We start from the raw sequence: 18,136 nt of genomic DNA, 5'->3' as shown, positions 1-18,136 counted from the left end.
GGGAAAAAATACTTACTGTGTAACTGGAGGAAGAGTTTTCAATATCCTCCTAGTGGAATCAAATAAAAAACACGCTGTAATCTCTTCACAATGAAAACTTATTTGAACAGATTACAAATAGCTAAATTTCCACAATTACTTGCTAGCGTAGATGAAGAAGCAAAGAGGCAGACAGAGGTGATGCTCTTATATGTGATTCTGAAATAGTAATATCCAAAAGAAGAGAAAACCTTCCTGCAATTATGCTGAAGGAAAGGCACCTGGGTGATGCCTGGACCACTGAAATAACTGGACCCTTAAAAATGTATTCAGGTGTATTACCACAGTCATTTTTAAAATAAGTCTAAGGTTTATTTATTTCTGCAAGCCAGCCTTGGTCAAGCATCAGGCCCCTTCTATGATGTGAGAACCACACTCAATCTCCCACTCCCTGTGTTTCCAGCTCATTCTCTTATTTGACCACGGCTATCTGCAAGGACTTACTGCTCACAGGAACTTATGAAAAGGAGGGTTCACAAATACTAAATACCTTTCTCTGACCAAATTTCCATATAAAACTGTGATAGGTAGACTACTGCCGCACTGTAACAAAATTCATAAGAAAATGAATCTCACAAAGGAGAATGTTACCTTAATAGCGGAGGTACTGCCCTTGTCCTCTGTTATAGATGCAGGAACATCAGGGTGTTAGGAGAGCTGTTAGAATGAAAACATGCAGTGATGGGTGAGTTTGGTCCTTAGAGAAACTCTGTTGAAAGATTTGTTACCTGTACACTAAATAGTAAAATGCTGGAAATTTTACCTGGTATGCCACTGCCACGTGGTGATATATAGATTAATAGAAATGCGTTTAACCAAGATGTCAGAGTTAGTCAATAAGAAGCTAGAGCTAATGGGCCATCAGTGATTTAATTAATACAATTTCTGTGTGGTTCTTTCTGGGCTAAGCTAGCCAGGCAGCCGGGATGAACAAGCACCCTCCTTGCAACAGAAATAATGTAAAGAACAGTCACCCACATTACAACAATACTCTTTTCACCTCATCTCTTATGGGAAGAGGGTCTTTCAGATCCTCTACACTCCATCTACTCCTATTCACTTGATGCTGTGCTCTCCATAGACAAGGTAGGTGAGAAAGACACTGTGGTGACAGCTGCTGAAAGCCCCAACTCCGTAGTGTTCCTCCCACTCTTAGAATCTTATACAGACTCAATGGAGCAGTCAGCGCTGTCCACTGCAGAATGATGCTCTTTTCTCAGCCTTCCTCCTACTGTGGAAAATTGTTCTGGAAAGTATGTCTATTCGCATGTAAACCATGTATCACCACATCCTACACTAACTAATAAAACCAAAGGAAAAAGTTGCTGGCAGTATAGCCAGTAGGGTGAATGCCAATCTAGAATGCTTATAATGGCAGTGATCAATCCCCAGCAGTGCCTACAGGACTCAGAATCAATTCATTTTTTTAAATAATTGAGCAAGCATATTATTATTTCTTATGTGAAGAATTTTGTCAAGATATATGCAGATTAAATGGCATAATTAAAGGTAATCATAAAACCATAGGTGAATTGCCTAATATGACTAAATTGAGAAATTATAGAAAGGAGAAAATCCACAAAAACTTAGTTACAATTAGTCCTCAAAAAACTTAAAGTAATTGAGTACTGTATTCTTGGGTTTATTTTAACATTATCACCTTATTGTTATTGACATATATAATAATGTATAACATAAATACAATATGTTTATTATAAAAATTCCATTTTCTAACAGCAAACTTGCTGTTACGTGACTATAGAGGACACATACTGTGGAGTAATTAAGAGTTTTTTTATTTGTACAAAGATAACATGTGCATCAGAAGCTAATGTTAAATAAACAAACATGTTTCAGATGATACAACTTGAGACTGGAAATTTCTCAGAAACTATTTCTTAAATAATTCTGAATATAAAGGTCATTAGGAAGCAAACCAAAAAAAGAATTACATTTCTATATTATTTTTTGCTTCTTTTTTTGAAAGAACCAAGCTGTTATTATAATTTGGGATGTAGCAGCAAAGTACTGACCATTTATTGTTACCTCCACTATCTGAAAAGACTTCTTGAGTATGGATTTCAGTAGTACTGTTGGTCTTACTCCACTGTGACATATTTTAAAAAGTAATATTTTAATATTCATGTAAAAACATTTATCAAATGCTTTTTATTATTTGTTGTTTGATTTCCTAACATAAATTAGAGATTTAACTTGTCTTTCAATCAGTTGATTAGTTTTGGTGACCCTTTCCTTAAAACTTTTTTTCATGTGAAAGAGAGAATTTAGTCCACAAAAATTAGTCCATTCAAAGCATAGAAAGACACACACACACACACACACACACACACACACACACACACACATAGAAAGACACTGGTTACTCCACAGCACTTGAGACTGTTTAGAATTCCAAGTAGAAAGTAATGTGGTTTTTGCAAGGTGTGTCTTTGAACATTTGTAGCTACTGTAAATTATAAAACTGCACTTTGAACATTAGCTGTGATGATTTTTGATTCTTTTAACTTAGAGCGAATAAGTAATTTACTAATGTGTATCCAATGTTTTATTGATACATGGTCCCACAAAAGATAACACAATTGTCCTTTATTATGGAAGTAATCAATCAAGATAAGCACAGACCTGGTTTGACATACAACCTTTAATTTTCTGCCAAATCAGTGTCTGAGATAGCATAGCATATTGACAGGAAGGGGCCTTAAACTCTATGTTCATGTCTACCTGATGGGGAAGACAAAGCCCCCTTGTCAAAGAATAGTCATGCTATGGTTTAGCTCTCTAAATTCAGATAATCTATTGAGATTCAGAGACTTCATTGCTGTAGAAAGAAGCTCACATGAATGGACAAGCAATGGATGGAGCACTGTGGTAGGAGGAAGGCATGGGTTCTTCCACCATCTATGAAAGGATGCTACACTGGACAAAAGAACCTCTGCATGTAGAGATGGTGTCAAAGGAGGAAAGTAATTTTGGCTTCTTGTAATACTGTATGATAACTGAGATTGACCCCAAATTCTGTCATCTCTCAGAAGGTAAATGGGATGAAGTTCTAGTTCACAAGCTGAATTCAGAAAGGTTTTGAAAAGGCAAGGAGTGTCAGATGGACGTAGTATGTGTGGTTAACAGCATCAGGCTCATTTTTCAGAACAGAATTGTTCCTGGGGAAATGATGGTTGAGTATAAACTTCATAGTATGTCCATGATCTACAAGCAATTTTTCAGTCTAAAAATACATTGATAATACTGTGGGGACTCTAACAAAAATCAAAAATTGATTGTTTAAAATGGTATCTATCTGAGAATACAACCAATAATTAGCTTGTTATCTTTGAATTTCCTTAGTATTAATTATATTAAACCTTACCTGCAATAAGGAATTGGATCAGTACTGTAATGTACTTCTAAAAAAAAAAATCAAAAGCCATTTTATTACAACGCTAGAGAAATATAACATAAAATGTGTAGACACATAGTATCATTTTTGAGGCCAATCTATAGTAATAGTAATACTCTTTTGTCAGCAGTTTCTTCATGTAGACTTTACCCATTTTCTGTATATTTTTAAATCAAAGAAGACTTAAATTTATCAAGGATAATACCTAAACTAAACCCCCACCCATACACAGATGTGATGACCCTAAATGACCTCCCTCAGACAGATGGAGAGCAGCATCCTTGCCAGTAGAAGCATCAATTGACTGTGTCACAAAATAGCTTCTGCGGTTCTTGTTTGACTTTGGGCTAATGACATTAGAAAGAGTTTCTAGTTTCTTTGTGGTGGTCACACCTTTAATCCCAGCACTCGAGAACAGATACAAATGGCTCTATGGGAGCTCAAGGCCAGCGTGGTGTACAGAAAGAGTTAAAGGGTGGGACTAAATCTACACAGCAAAATCCTGTCTCCAAAAACCAAAATAAGCATAAACAAACAAAAAAAGGAATTGAAACTTTCATTCATTTTATTTGTCTTTTTTAAAGTCAGGGAAACTTAGTATGCCTTCCTAGCATTCCCCAGGACTCAGGAAGGCCATTTGAGCCACCAACTAGTTGGCTGGGATTGCGGCTCAGTGGTGAAGCCTCTGCTTACCATGCAGGAGCCATCAGTCGGTTCTCACCACCACAAATGCCAAGAACAGCAAACCTCATAATAAAGTGACACAAAGCTGTCTCCATTACAGTGATATCGACTCTCTTCATCTTACCTCTTGAGGGAAGAAGGTTTTGGATTCACTACCTAGTGAGGTTGCCACTGGAAAGTTAGGTATAAAAGACACTGTGGTGACAGTTGCTAAATTTAAACACTCTGTGGTGTTGCTGCCACTGCCACAGTCTCTCCAGACTCAATGGAGAAGCAGCTAATTTTTTGAAATACAGAATGATGTCGTTTTTAAAACTCTTTTTGTTCCAATTTTTCTTGTTGAATCCTGCTTTGTAGCATGGAAATCATGTACCCCCTTAATCTGTTCTATTAACAAAAACTAAAGGGAAAAGTACTAAAGGTAGAGATAATGGGTAGGGTGCTTGCCTAGAATGTTCCCAAAGCTTTCTGTTCAACCTGTAGCACTTCAGAAAACCAAAAACAAGAAAGAGAGGAAGGAAGGAAGGAAAGAAGGAAAGAAGGAAGGAAGGAAGGAAGGAAGGAAGGAAGGAAGGAAGGAAGGAAGGAAGGAAGGAGAGAAGGAAGGAAGGAAGGAAGGAAGGAAGGAAGGAAGGAAGGAAGGAAGGAAGGAAGGAAGGAAGGGAGGAAGATAAAGAAAAGAAAAGCCTGTCAAGATTGATAAGACTTCCTAAAATCAATACATTCACTACGGAACAAAACTTTCAGCCTAAAATGAAAGATTTCTAAAGAAAATTGTTATACAGTATGACAAAACTCTCCAAATGAGAAATTTTACAGACATTTAAGAGGTCAGATGGTTTTATTACATCATAAGGTAAGAAATTGATTAATGAATGTGATTGATTATTGAAGTTGTGACATAATTACATTTTAGTGACACTGAGCTGTGTAACCATATGCAGTTAAAAATATAAGGTATTTGTCATAAAAACTCAAGAAGAATCTGTATTTCTAACAATGTTGCAATGTTACTACGGAAGACACTTGTGTTGTAAAGATGTTTTCTTTTTTATTCAAAGGCAGTACAGATATCAATATTAAAATGAAAGAAGCAATGTTTTGTCAATATATTTTCACAGTTGAAAGTGCTTGGAAATAATTTCTTAATTAATTCAGACTTTCCAGAATATTTGAAAACAACAGAACTGCTTTTATACTTGATTTTCTTACCTCCATTTTGGCAATCTAAAATCTTTTCTCTTCCTTATTTCTTCAGGGAGGGTAGGAGCAGATGAAGCAATTCTTACCTTTGTTGAAGCTGACACGCTTTTTCTTTGTCTGTTCTGACTTTTTGCAGCTGTTCGGTCACTGTGGCATATGTTCAAAATGATAATCATTTAATTATTCACATAAAAACACAGCATGTTTTCTAACTTCTTTATTCTTGAGTCCCTAGTATATCTCACATTAGATATTTGCAAATACTTTTTTTTGAAACAGGATCTCATTACGCAGTCCAGCTCACTTTAAACCCACTATATGTATCATGTTGGTCTTGAAATCAAAGAGCTCTCTCAGTCTCCTGCCTCCCAAGTCCTGGGATTAAAGGCATGGGAAAGAGGCCCAGCCAAATAACTCTAAATTCAAACATCATCATTTTCATCTTTCCTCATTGAGAAGAAAAAATAATTTACTTCATAATCAAACTACAAAGACACACACACACACACACACACACACACACACACACAAATGATCGTAGTGCTTTGTCCAGATGATTTGCTTTGAATGCTCCAGTAACCGTGTATTTATATGCTCCTGGAGTCAGTGCTCCTGTTCCGTCCATCTGCCCACGTCCCTATGGCCCCACAGTCCTATCTCTGTCATGTACTTTGGAGGTCTTTCTTTGAGTGCTATGCTCTCAGTGGTCAGTATATGAAGAACTTTTTTTTTGCCTCTAAGCATCCCTTTGCCTGCATTTCAGAAGCCGTGACATTTGCGGGACTTTCAAATTGTTTTAATAGTTTATACATGTGTGAATGTTGGATCCACAGCCTGGGTGTTTCTCTGTTCAGTAAGCCTTTCTGTGTGATCCTGAGTCTTTATAACGCACAACCAGGTTCAAAACTCAAGGAAAGCAATGTGCCTTTGTCAGTTTTATTCTTCCCAGGTCACAGCTAAGACTGCTGGATTTCAGGGCCTATAGCAGTACACTCCAGACCAGCAGCTTTATTTTCCTAGTTTCTGCGTTGGCTGTCATCACTGTCTTGGAACTTGTCATAGGGACTTTTACCTGTGGTGTGAACCTTGTCCAAAACACCACCACAGCTGAAGTGATCTCCAGCAAATTATAGGAAAACCTTCAACCTTGACCACTGTTTTCAATGTCTTTTTAGCAGATAAAAATCCCTAGTCTTATTAGATCAAGGATCTAAACTTATTTTTTAATCTTCATATTTGATATGCGTTCCTGTTCACATGTGTGTATGCATTTGTGTCTGTTGGTCCCAGTGCATGTTTTTAGGTCAGAGGACATCCTTGACGGTCAGTCCTTGCCTCCTAACTTAGTTTTGAGGTGGAGTTTCTTGTCATTAACAGCTGTAAAGGCCAGGCTGACTAAAGTCTAACATTCTAGACAGTTCCCTGTCTCCATCTCCCATGTCCCTCTAGGTGCCCTGAGATTAAAGATGCACACTAGCACACGAGGCCCTTTCTGTGTTCTGAGGAGTTAAACTCTGAATTCTTGGGCTTGTGTAATAAGTACTTTATTCCTGAGACATGTTCCTAGTTGTGATTTCCTAAGACTGTGCTATACCGTGTCAAAGTCACAAGCGTATTTTCTCTGTATGCTTCAAAAGTGTCAGTTTTACAAATTTCTGTTTATCTTGTATTAAAGGAGGAATAAATAACATTAACTTGTTCTCATTAGAGAGAAACACAGGCCCTCTAACTAGATTACAAGTCTAATTGAATGTGCTCTTCACACAAAGCCTTAGTTCCATAATTAACAGCAATATGTTCACAAAACCTCTTTCATTTAGGCTCAAGATTTTTTTCTTAAAAAAATGTGTGTTTTAGGGACAGATAGATGGCTTAGCAGGTATACATATTTGTCACACAAGCCCAGAATTTGAAAACCTGGAACTCAGGAAAAAGTCAGACACTGTGTAATGTGTCTACAATCCCAGCACTTTTATAGTACATGGGAGGTAGAGATAGTAAAATCCTAAAGAGGTTTCCCAGCCTGCTCACCTGGAGTAAGTGGCCAAGTGCCAAATAAAATAGAAAACTTTCCTCAAATAAGAGGGAAGGCAAAGCCATCACACAGGGTTGTGCTGTGTCTTGGATGGGAATATCATGGGGTGCATTTCCCCTGACACAAAAGCAAGTATGTGAAGGTGAGGGATGCTAGACCATGTTTAGAATATATGGTATGTACGAAGTGTATTTTCAATAAAAAATACACACACAGGCTTTGCTTTTTAATTCATCTGACTTTAAATTTACATGAATGGAGAAAAAGAAAGGAATCATTTGCTTTTGAAAGCTGAACTCATTTTGAATACCAAGTGTCCTATGTAGAGCTGCTCTTGTTGTGAAGAAACTCCATGACCCAAATCAGCTTTGGGAAAAAGGATTCATTTGGCTTATGTGTCCACATCATAGTCCATCATTAGTGGACGTCAGGGCAGGAACCCAAAGAGGAAAGGAACCTGGGGGCCAACTGATACAGTGGCCACTGAAGGGAGCTGCTTCCTGGCTAGTTCATTCTATTTTGTTATACAGCTCGGGACCAGAAGCCCTGGAAGGCACCACCCACTATGTACTGGGTCCCCATGTATCAATCACTAACTAAGAAAATGCCTTACAACTAGATCTTATGAAGGAGGCATTTTCTCAATGGAGTCTTAGTTCTTTGTACTCATTGTGGACAACTGTCCCTAACCAGATTAGCTGTTTCAGGATTTTGGGTGCACAGATTCACATCTGAACAACACAGTGTCAAGACATTTCAGACAGAACAAGAAAAAAAAATATAATCTGTTAATATCATTTCATTGTCATGATGGACACCCTAATGTATGTGATTGTTCAGAAATCACTTAAAGCAGAGTGAGTGATCAAAGAGACAACATGTTTTTTTTAAAAAACTGCTTATGTTGAACATAGTACATTGAAAAAATATATAAGAAGCAGAACAAAAATACTAAAAGTATTATAAATTTCACTATTGAAAATAAAGCTGACACTTTGCAACGTAAACAATATTAATGTGAAGTTGACTTAAGTTGTAGAAAATTGTCAATCAATCAGATTAGGAATGAGAAACTGTTGTTTTTAAATGGGAAGCTGAGCCCTGGTGAAACTGTTCTTTTGTTTATGTTGGAACAGTCTCTTTCCTAGCTCACACTCCCTGTGTGCTAGGCTTTCTCAATATGAGCTTCTGAGTTGAAGCCATATTCCTCCTACCATTTTAGTATTCATTACTTAAGCAATGTCATCCTCAAGAACAGCACTAAGATTATAAAAAAAGACAGTACCTATTTGGTTAAAGCACTGAATGTTCATCTGCACCATTATGTATGAAAAACTCTGCCATCTCATGTTGGTTTTCATACAAGGCAAGTTTATATGGTGTCAACCCATACTGTAAAGAAAAATATTTCATTTTACAAATTGACATGCTTCTCAACTGAAAATTTATCACAAATTTTGTAAACAAAAAGAGTCACAAAAGGATAGATTTTCCTTCAGCCCTTGCTGCAGATTCACACGCACAGGGGTTCCATTCCCTTTGACACACCTTCCGCTGTCCAACAATGCTCACTCATCTTCAGAACTTTCCACAAATGCTTGCTGGTTCCAAGCTTTTTAGCTCCATGGAGATGTGCCTCCATTGCCCCAACCTTAAAACATGGAGTTAGATTTGGTGTGCCTTTGTTGAATGAGTGAATTCAAGTGGCATCTCTGGAGTAGTTTCTCAATCTTTTTTTTCAAAGCTATTTTTCCCTAAACTAAAAATTATCTCCCAAACCAAACATCATTTCCTATTGTAGTGGTCCAAAAAATGCTGAATATAGACCCTAGACTCAAACGGTATGTAACACAAAGAGTGCTTATTCTCCAGAAATAGCCAGCATGCAACAGTCCATCACCCATATAAAATGTTAATGAAGACCAGGAACAAAGACACACAGGCCCTTTTAAAGGGAATTCGGGGAATTCTTAGTATCTTTGTTATAACTGGGCAATCAGGGAGTAGTTACATGGGGAGCATGTTGATTAGATGGGGCTAGTAACATTTTCATCCATTGTGGGATTTTTCTGTCACACATGGTCGGTACCAGACAGATCCTGCAGCTCTGGGTCTCTCAGCTTTATAAGAACAGGTTTGGAACTGTTTAGACAATTGGCTAAACTTGACTGGGTAACTTCCTGGATTCAGGGTTAGGTCACAATTACAGTAAAGTGGCTCCTTGTCTAAGAGAGAGTCACATTCACCTATAAAAAGGCACAGGTTAAGAGAATGGATACAAAAACAGGATCCAACATTCTGCTGTTTACAAGAAACACACCTCAAACTCAAAGGCAGACACTACCTCAGAGTAAAGGGTCGGGAAAAGGCTTTCCAATCAAATGGTTCAAAGAAACAAGCGTATGTGGTTATACTAATATCTAACAAAATTGATTTTAAACTAAAATCAATCAGAAGAGATGGAGAATTACAGTTTATTATCATAACAGGAACAGTTTATCAGGAAGAAGTCTCAATCCTGAATATCTATGCCCCTAATATAAAAGCATCCACATACGTAAAAGATACATTACTAGAACTCAAAGATTACATCAAACCCCTCACTCTAATAGTAGGCTATTTCAACACTCCTCTCTCACCGATGGACAGGTCAACCAGGCAGAAACTTAACAGAGAAATAAGAGAACTAACAGATGTCATGAACCAAATGGACCTAACAGACATCTATAGAACATTCCACCCAAACAGAAAAAAAATATACCTTCTTCTCAGCATCTCATGGAACCTTTTAAAAAATTGATCACATAATTGGTAACAAAGCAAACATTCATAGATACAAAGAAATTGTAGTAACCACCTGTGTACTATTGGATCACCATGGAATAGAGTTAGAATTCAACAACAGTTCTACCCCCAGAAAGCCTACAAACCCATGGACCCTGAACAGTCAACTACTGAACCACCCGTGGGTCAAGGAAGAAATAAAGAAATTAAAGTCTTCCTTGAATTTAATGAAAATAAAGACACAACATACTCAAACCTATGGGACACAATGAAAGCAGTGCTAAGAGGAAAGTTCATAGCACTAAGTACATACATAAAGGAAGCGGAGAAAGCACACATTGGAGCCTTAACAGCACACCCAAAAGCTCTGGAAAAAAAAGAAGCAGACTGACCCAGGAGGAGTAGAAGACTGGAAATAATCAAACTGAGGGCTGAAATTAACAAAATAGAAACACAGAAAACAATCCAAAGAATCAATGAAACAAAAAGCTGGTTCTTGGAGAAAATCAACAAGACTGGCAAAGCCCTATCCAAATTAATCAAATGGCAGAGAGAGAACATGCAAATTAATAAGATCAGAAATGAAAAGGGGGACATAACCACAGAAACACAGGAAATTCAGAGAATCATTAGATCTTACTACAAAAGTCTGTATGCCACAAAATTGGAAAATATAAAAAAATGGACTTTTTTTAGATAAGTACCATATACCAAAGTTAAATCAAGACCAGGTGAACAATTTAAATAGACCTGCAAGTTGCGAAGAATTAGAAGTTGTTATCAAAAACCTCCCTACCAAAGAAAGCTCAGGACCAGATGGTTTCAATGCAGAATTCTACCAGAACTTCCAGGAAGAGCTATTACCTATACTCCTTAATGTATTCCACAATATAGAAACAGAAGAATCATTGCCAAACTCCTTTTATGAAGCTACAGTTACTCTGATACCAAAACCACACAAAGACACAACCAAGAAAGAGAATTAAAGGCCAATCTCACTCATGAACATCGACGCGAAAATTCTCAATAAAATACCAACAAACTGAATCCAAGAACACATTAGAAAAATTATCCATTATGATCAAGTAGGCTTCATCCCAGAGATGCAGGGTTGGATCAACATATGCAAATCTATCAATGTAATCCATCATATAAATAAACTGAAAGAAAAAACCATATGATCATTTCATTGGGTGCTGAAAAAGCATTTAACAAAATTCAACACCCCTTTATGATAAAGGTCTTGGAGAGATTAGGGATACAAGGATCATACCTTAATATAATAAAAGCTATATACAGCAGGCCAACAGCTAACATCAAATTGAATGGAGAGAAACTCAAAGTCATTCCACTAAAATCAGGAACAAGACAAAGCTGTCCACTCTCACCATATCTCTTCAATATAGTGGTTGAAATTCGGGCAATAGCAATAAGACAACATGAGATCAACGGGATTAAAATTGGAAAGGAAGAAGTTAAACTTTCGTTATTTGAAGATGACATGATAGTGTACATAAGCAACCCCAAAAACTCTACCAAAGAACTCATACTAAAGAACACCTTTAGTAATGTGGCAGAATATAAGATCAACTCCAAAAAAATCAGTTGCCCTCCTTAACACAAAGGATAAAGAAGTAGAGAGGGAAATCAGAGAAACATCACCTTTCACGATAGCCACAAATAGCATAAAATATCTTGGGGTAACTCTAATCAATGAAGTGAAAGATCTATTTGACAAGAACTTTAGTCTTTGAAGAAAGAAATTGAAGAAGATACCAGAAAAAGGAAGGATCTCCATTGCTCTTGGATTGGGAGGATCAACATAGTAAAAATGGCAATTCTACCAAGAGCAATCTATAGATTCAATGCAATCCCCATCAAAATCCCATCAAACTTCTTAACAGACCTTGAGAGAACAATAATTAACTTTATATGGAAAAGAAACCCAGAAGAGCCAAAACAATCCTATACAATAAAAGTACTTCTGGAGGCATTACCATTTCTGACTTCAAACTCTATTATAGAGCCACAGTAATGAAAACAGCTTGATATTGGCATAAAAACAGAGATGTTGACCAATGGAATCAAATCGAAGACCCGATATTAACCCACAAACCTATGAACACCTGGTTTTCAACAAAGGAGGTAAAATTATACAATGGAAGAAAGAAAGCATCTTTAACAAATGGTGCTGGCATAACTGGATGTCAACCTGTATAAAAATGAAAATAGATCCATATCTATCACAATGCACAAAACTCAAGTGCAAGACCTCAATATAAAACTGACCATGCTGAACCTGATAGAAGAGGAAGTGGGAAGTAGTCTGCAACACATGGTCACAGGAGGCCACTTCCTAGGTAGAACCCCAGTAGCACAGACAATAGGAGCAACAATGAATAAATGGGACCTCCTGAAACTGAGAAGCTTCTGTAACGCAAAGGACACTGTCACTAAGACAAAAAGGCTACCTTCTGACTGGGAGAAGATCTTCACCAACCCCTCATCAGACAAAGGTCTAATCTCCGAAATATACAAAGAACTCAAGAAACTAGACACTAAAACTCTAATTAATCCAATTAAAAAATGGGGTACTGAACTGAACAGAGAATTCTCAAGAGAAGAAGTTCAAATGGCCAAAAGGCACTTAAGGTCATGCTCAACCTCCTTAGCGATCAGGGAAATGCAAATCAAAACAACATTGGGATACCATCTTACACCTGTCAGAATGGCTAAAATCAAAAACACCAATGATCGCCTATGCTGGAGAGGTTGTGGAGTAAGGGGAACACTCATCCGTTGTTGGTGGGAATGCAAACTTGTGCAACCACTTTGGAAATCAGTATGGCGGTTTCTCAGGAAACTGGGAGTCAACCTACCTCAGGATCCAGCAATTCCACTCTTGGGAATATACCCAAGAGATGCCCAATCATACTACAAAAGCATTTATTCAACTATGTTCATAGCAGCACTATTTGTAATAGCCAGAATCTGGAAACAACCTAGATGCCCCTCAATAGAAGTATGGATAAAGAAGGTGTGGCACATATATACTTTAGAGTTCTACTCAGCAGTAAAAACAATGATATCTTGAACTTTGCATGCAAATGGATAGAAATAGAAAACATTTTACTGAGTGGGATAACCCAGACCCCAAAAGAGGAATATGGTACATACTCACTAATAAGTGGATTCTAGCCATAAACAAAGGACATTGAGCCTATAATTCATGATCCTAGAGAAGCTAAATAAGAAGGTGAACCCAAAGAAATTTATATATTTATCCTCTGGGATATTGGAAGTTGACAAAATTTCCGGGCAAAAGTTGGGAGCAGGGAGTGGAGGTAGACTGGGGGAAAAGGGAGATGGGAAGAGAGAAGGGAGGGGGAGTATTGGGGAGAGCTTGGGGGAATGGGATAATTGAGATGTAGGAATGGTGGATATGGGAGCAGGGGAAGAAGTTATCCTAACCAAGAGAGACATTTTAGGGTTGGCTAGAGTCTTGGCTCTAGAGAGTTTCCCAGGTGTCCAAGGAGATTTCCCCAACTAGTTCTGTCAGCAGCAGAGGAGAGGGTGCCTGAACTAGCCTTATTCTATAGCCACACTGATGAATATCTTGCATATCACCATAGAACCTTCATCTGGCGATGGATGGAGATAGAGACAGAGACCCACATTGGAGCACTGGACTGAGCTCCCAAGGTCCGAATGAGGAGCAGGAGGAGGGAGAATATGAGCAAGGAAGTCAGGACCTTGAAGGGTGCATCCACCCACTGAGACAATGGGACTGATCTAATGAGAGCTCACCAAGGCCTGCTGGACTGGGACTGATAGAGCATGTGATCAAACTGGACTCTCTTACTGTGGCTGACAATGAGGGCTGACTGAGAAGCCAAGGACAATGGCACTGAGTTTTGATTCTACTGCATGGACTGGTCTTGTGGGATCCTAGTCTGTTTGTATGCTCACCTTCCTAGACCTGGAGGGAGGGGGGAGGACCTTGGACTTCCCACAGGGCAGGAAACCCTGACTGCTCTTATGACTGGAGAGGGAAGGGTAGAGGGAATGGGGAGAGTGGGAGGGTATTAGGAGGAGAGAGTGGAAATTTTTATAAATAAATAAAAGAATAAGATCTCCTCATTAATTTGGGAGTGTGGGCACCTTGGTGGAGGGTTGAAGGGGGAGGGGAGAGGCAGGGAGGGGACCAGAGAAAAATATAGAGTTCAATAAAAATCAAAAAAAAGTTAAGGTGTAGGAACCACAGGGTGGTTCATCAGGTTAGGGCACCCACTGGCAGACCCAATGGCCTGTGTTCAATCCCCAGAACCCACGACATGGCAGAACACAACTGTCAAATATAGTTCTCTTTTGACCTTCACACACTTACTTTTTAGGTATGGGGCATATGTGTAAACACATTTAATTTTTTAATGAGATGAAAAGAAATTGATGAAGACAATTCCAACCTCTAACCTTCATGTATGTACCAAAGCACACACACAGTTATAGTTCATGTTGAAAATTTCCTTATGAGATACCTCAGCAAACATGAAACACTTAGACGTAAGATTTCTTGGTGATTCGTTTTTACCTTCAAGTTGTCATTTTATGTGAAAATTTATCTCATGTTACAATTTTCTGTGTTGCATATAACATAGCATAAAAATATATGCATTAAGGGCTGGAGAGATGGCTTGGCATTTACGAGATCTAGTTTTTCCTGTAGGGGATCTGGGTTTGGTTCCCAGCACCCACATAGCACATCACAACTGTCCATAACTCCAGTTCCAGGAGATCCAATGCCCTCTTCTGATGTGTGTGTGGTACAATGAAAATACATGCAGGCAAAACACTCAAATCTAAAAAAAATTTAAGTGTACACATAAAAATATGTATGTGGTTTTATTAGCTAAATCCCTTTAAAGTGCCCAATAAAGTTCTCTAAATGAGACAGTGTAAAACGATTTGTAAACTAATTGAAGTTCTTGTTTTGCTTCTCTTAAAGAAGCCCTCAGAGCTACCCTTCCAAGATGTGCAGGTTTTAGATGCCTAGCAGCCTAAAGCAGGCACAAAAACCAGTGGTTTCCATGAAAGAAGAGTCTTAAGCATGACACCTGCCCTCCCTCAGGCAGCTCTGGAAGGTGTGTTTCTCTCTGGTAGCCCCTGACTGTCCCAAATAGTTTCTGCTTCTCCTGCCCCTCCTGCTCCTCCTGCCCCTCTTGCCCCTCGCCCCTCCCCAGGCCCCATTACCTGCCACTCCTGTCATATTGGTTCATATGTATAGACTGAAGTTGATGAGTCTCTCAACTGAAGCCACATCGCCCACACTGGCCGCCCTGTGGAGCTGTCATACACCATTAATTAGAGGGGAAATTCCTGCCTTTTACAACCCAAGCACCCATGACTCAGACATGCGGGCCACAGGCAAGTGTACTGCTGAGGGGCTCTAATGATATGGGCATTGTAATCAAGGTCCTCCTGCACGTTGAGCCTCAAGACTCCACAGGCCCTCCCGGCCCTCCCTGCCTTTAGCCACCCACACCCTCCACCCTCCCAAACCCAACAGTAAAAATCAAAACACTGGTTAAGTCTTCCCACTGATCCAAAAGAACGTCCTGCCAGGGCAGGTCCTTGGTTCAGTGTGAGCTGAACTCTGTTTCATCCTTAGCAACCCAGTTCCACGGGCATAAGTGATGTGCTGTGAGCACACAGTGGTCCTCAGTGACTGTGCACCCTGCATGCCCAGGTCAGACTCCAGCAACAAAAGCCTACAGTGCTCAGCACACGAAGACAAAAGATTGTATGTTTTCTCTTTTAAGGATGTTACCTTTTATGGTTCTGATATGGGAACTACAATCTGAATAACCATAGAGGTTTGGTACCTACTAAGGGACCAGGAGGGAGGAGAGTATCTCTCAAGGAAAGGAAATAGTCTATAGTGTTATGAAGCTACAAAGGAAAACTAGAGTTGGGTGGTTTAATGAAAGGGGGATGGGACAGAAAGGTCAAGAGGGAAAACAGAGAGGGACAACCAATACTAGAGGTCCTTTGAAAAACTATATGGGAACGAACCACCTTTGGAGCTTCCTATACATATGTGAAAGAAATCCACAGGGAGACAAAAAACAACAGGAGAGAAGGCTTCAAGTAGACATTTTGTGCCACAAAATTAAACCTCCAGTGCCAGGAACAGGTTACAGCCTGTTGAGTTATTAACAAAAGGGACCCATGGAAACCACCAAATAGCACAGGCTATTGCCAAGGCTCTTCATTGCTCACACAACCTGATGTTAAGGTCTTGTTTCTGGAGGTAACACTTCTGTCATTAAACATGGAGAAGTTGAGCTGGTGTCCAACTAGATTATTCACCTACTTACCAGAGTTCAGGGTACTAGAAGGTAGGAGATAAAGGCCAAGGGAGAAAGGGAAGGGAATAAGGAAGAGAGGAAAAGGTGGGCAAAAGAGAGGGAGAAGAGGTATTTGTCCCTGGGGGGCAAATGACTGCCTCTGGATAAAGAGAAAACAGACGTGACCCATAGGCAAGTGACAGTTTCTAAAAGACATTTGTCTCATCAAAAATTTCTATTGCTGTAAAGAAACACCATGACCATGACAACTCACAGTTTCAGGGGTTCAGTCCATTATCATCATGGCAAGGAGCATGGCAGCGTGTAGGCAGACGTGGTGCTGGAGAAGCAGCTGAAGGTTCTTCTTCTTGCAGGTTACAGGGAGTCAACTGGGACACTGGGCAGTATCCTGGGCATGGGAAACATCAAAGCCTGCCCCCACTGTAAGCATTAAAGCTTGGATGGAAAGGTTTCCTGGCAGTTAGGAGCCAAGGAATACCACAAAGTAATATCACACAACAAACCTCACACAAGACAATTTTTGGAACAGGAAAACCCAGAAGACTGACGGCCAAAGCTTGCAATTGAGAAACAGCAGCAATCTGAACAGGATACAGGGCTCATATAGAGTTTCTTGGGGAGAGGGTAGAGCTCTCCAGGTTGGAGATTGGTGGGATTTCATGTTCAGAGACTGGGCTTCTTACTCTGAAGGGTGGGGCTAGGTCCAGCAGTTAAGGCAGTTAGAGTGTCCTGTGAGTGGAACCTGGCAGTTGGAGGTCATGTGACTTGAGGGGCTTACATTCCCCCCCTTTTTGTTGTTTATTATTAATAAACAATTATGTCGTGGGAAAGAGGAGCAATGTTATTGTTAAGACAACTTAGTGTTGAATCATGGCGGCAAAGCCTTTTTGGGCAAACTTGATCTTTACCATCAAAGTATATTTGGGAGTCGCTGGCCTCTGGCTCTGTAGCTAGGAGCGAATAATCCTGTAATAGCAACTGATTAAAAGTCTGATGAGTAAATTTTTCTATCTGTTGTTGAAGAAATCTAGATAAGAAGTTTATAAGGCAAGATGCAACCAGTAGGATTAAGGAAGGTAGGAGAAACGGGTTAAAAAGGGTAGTACCCAATTCCATATTGGACTGTCAATGAGCCACTGAGTAGAGGCATCAAGCTGTTTCTTATGTTTTTGAAGGTCCAGCTGGAGTTGTCAGATCTTGTCTTTTACTACACCTTACTGCTTGACATAGAAGCAATATTCCTCCCTGAGGAAGAGAAAAATACCACCTCTCTCTTCCGTTTGTAGTAACAGAGTGAGGCTTTAATAAACCCCAAGTCAAAGGAGGAAGAGTGAAAGAGTCATAAAATGAACTCTGCTGGAGGCAAGAAAGAAGCCCAGGAAGAGACAGAGAATCTATGAGACTTCCAGGTGCAGCGGAGAGACAGGAGGAACAAGGTCACAGAGGCCCAGAGGCATAAAGGAAGCTGCAGGACTTAGTAGGTAGCTCTTGGGGGGGGGGGCAGGAACATTGCGACAGATAGGCCCAGGAGGGTATTAAGAGAGATAGATCAGGTAGTTCCAAGGGAAAGGGGGCAAGAAAAGGTCACAGAAGATTCATTCTTAAAAG

General features: G+C 39.4%; 1 long non-coding RNA gene across 1 annotated transcript; it reads right to left on the bottom strand.

The window, feature by feature from the left end:
- Nucleotides 1–16: 16 nt before the first annotated feature.
- Nucleotides 17–17,415, bottom strand: LOC148118438 (uncharacterized). The gene is made up of 7 exons (XR_015735990.1): nucleotides 16,782–17,415; nucleotides 15,411–15,504; nucleotides 8,662–8,768; nucleotides 5,428–5,488; nucleotides 3,425–3,461; nucleotides 631–696; nucleotides 17–49 (listed from the first exon to the last, which is right to left on the bottom strand). It is a non-coding gene; the product is annotated as an uncharacterized LOC148118438 (long non-coding RNA).
- Between the last annotated feature and the right edge of the window lie 721 nt (nucleotides 17,416–18,136).

The sequence above is a fragment of the Myodes glareolus genome, chromosome 22 (genome assembly GCF_982192425.1).
Source record: "Myodes glareolus chromosome 22, mMyoGla1.1, whole genome shotgun sequence".
NCBI classification, from domain to species: domain Eukaryota; kingdom Metazoa; phylum Chordata; class Mammalia; order Rodentia; family Cricetidae; genus Myodes; species Myodes glareolus.
This window is presented reverse-complemented; position numbering and strand designations above follow the sequence as displayed.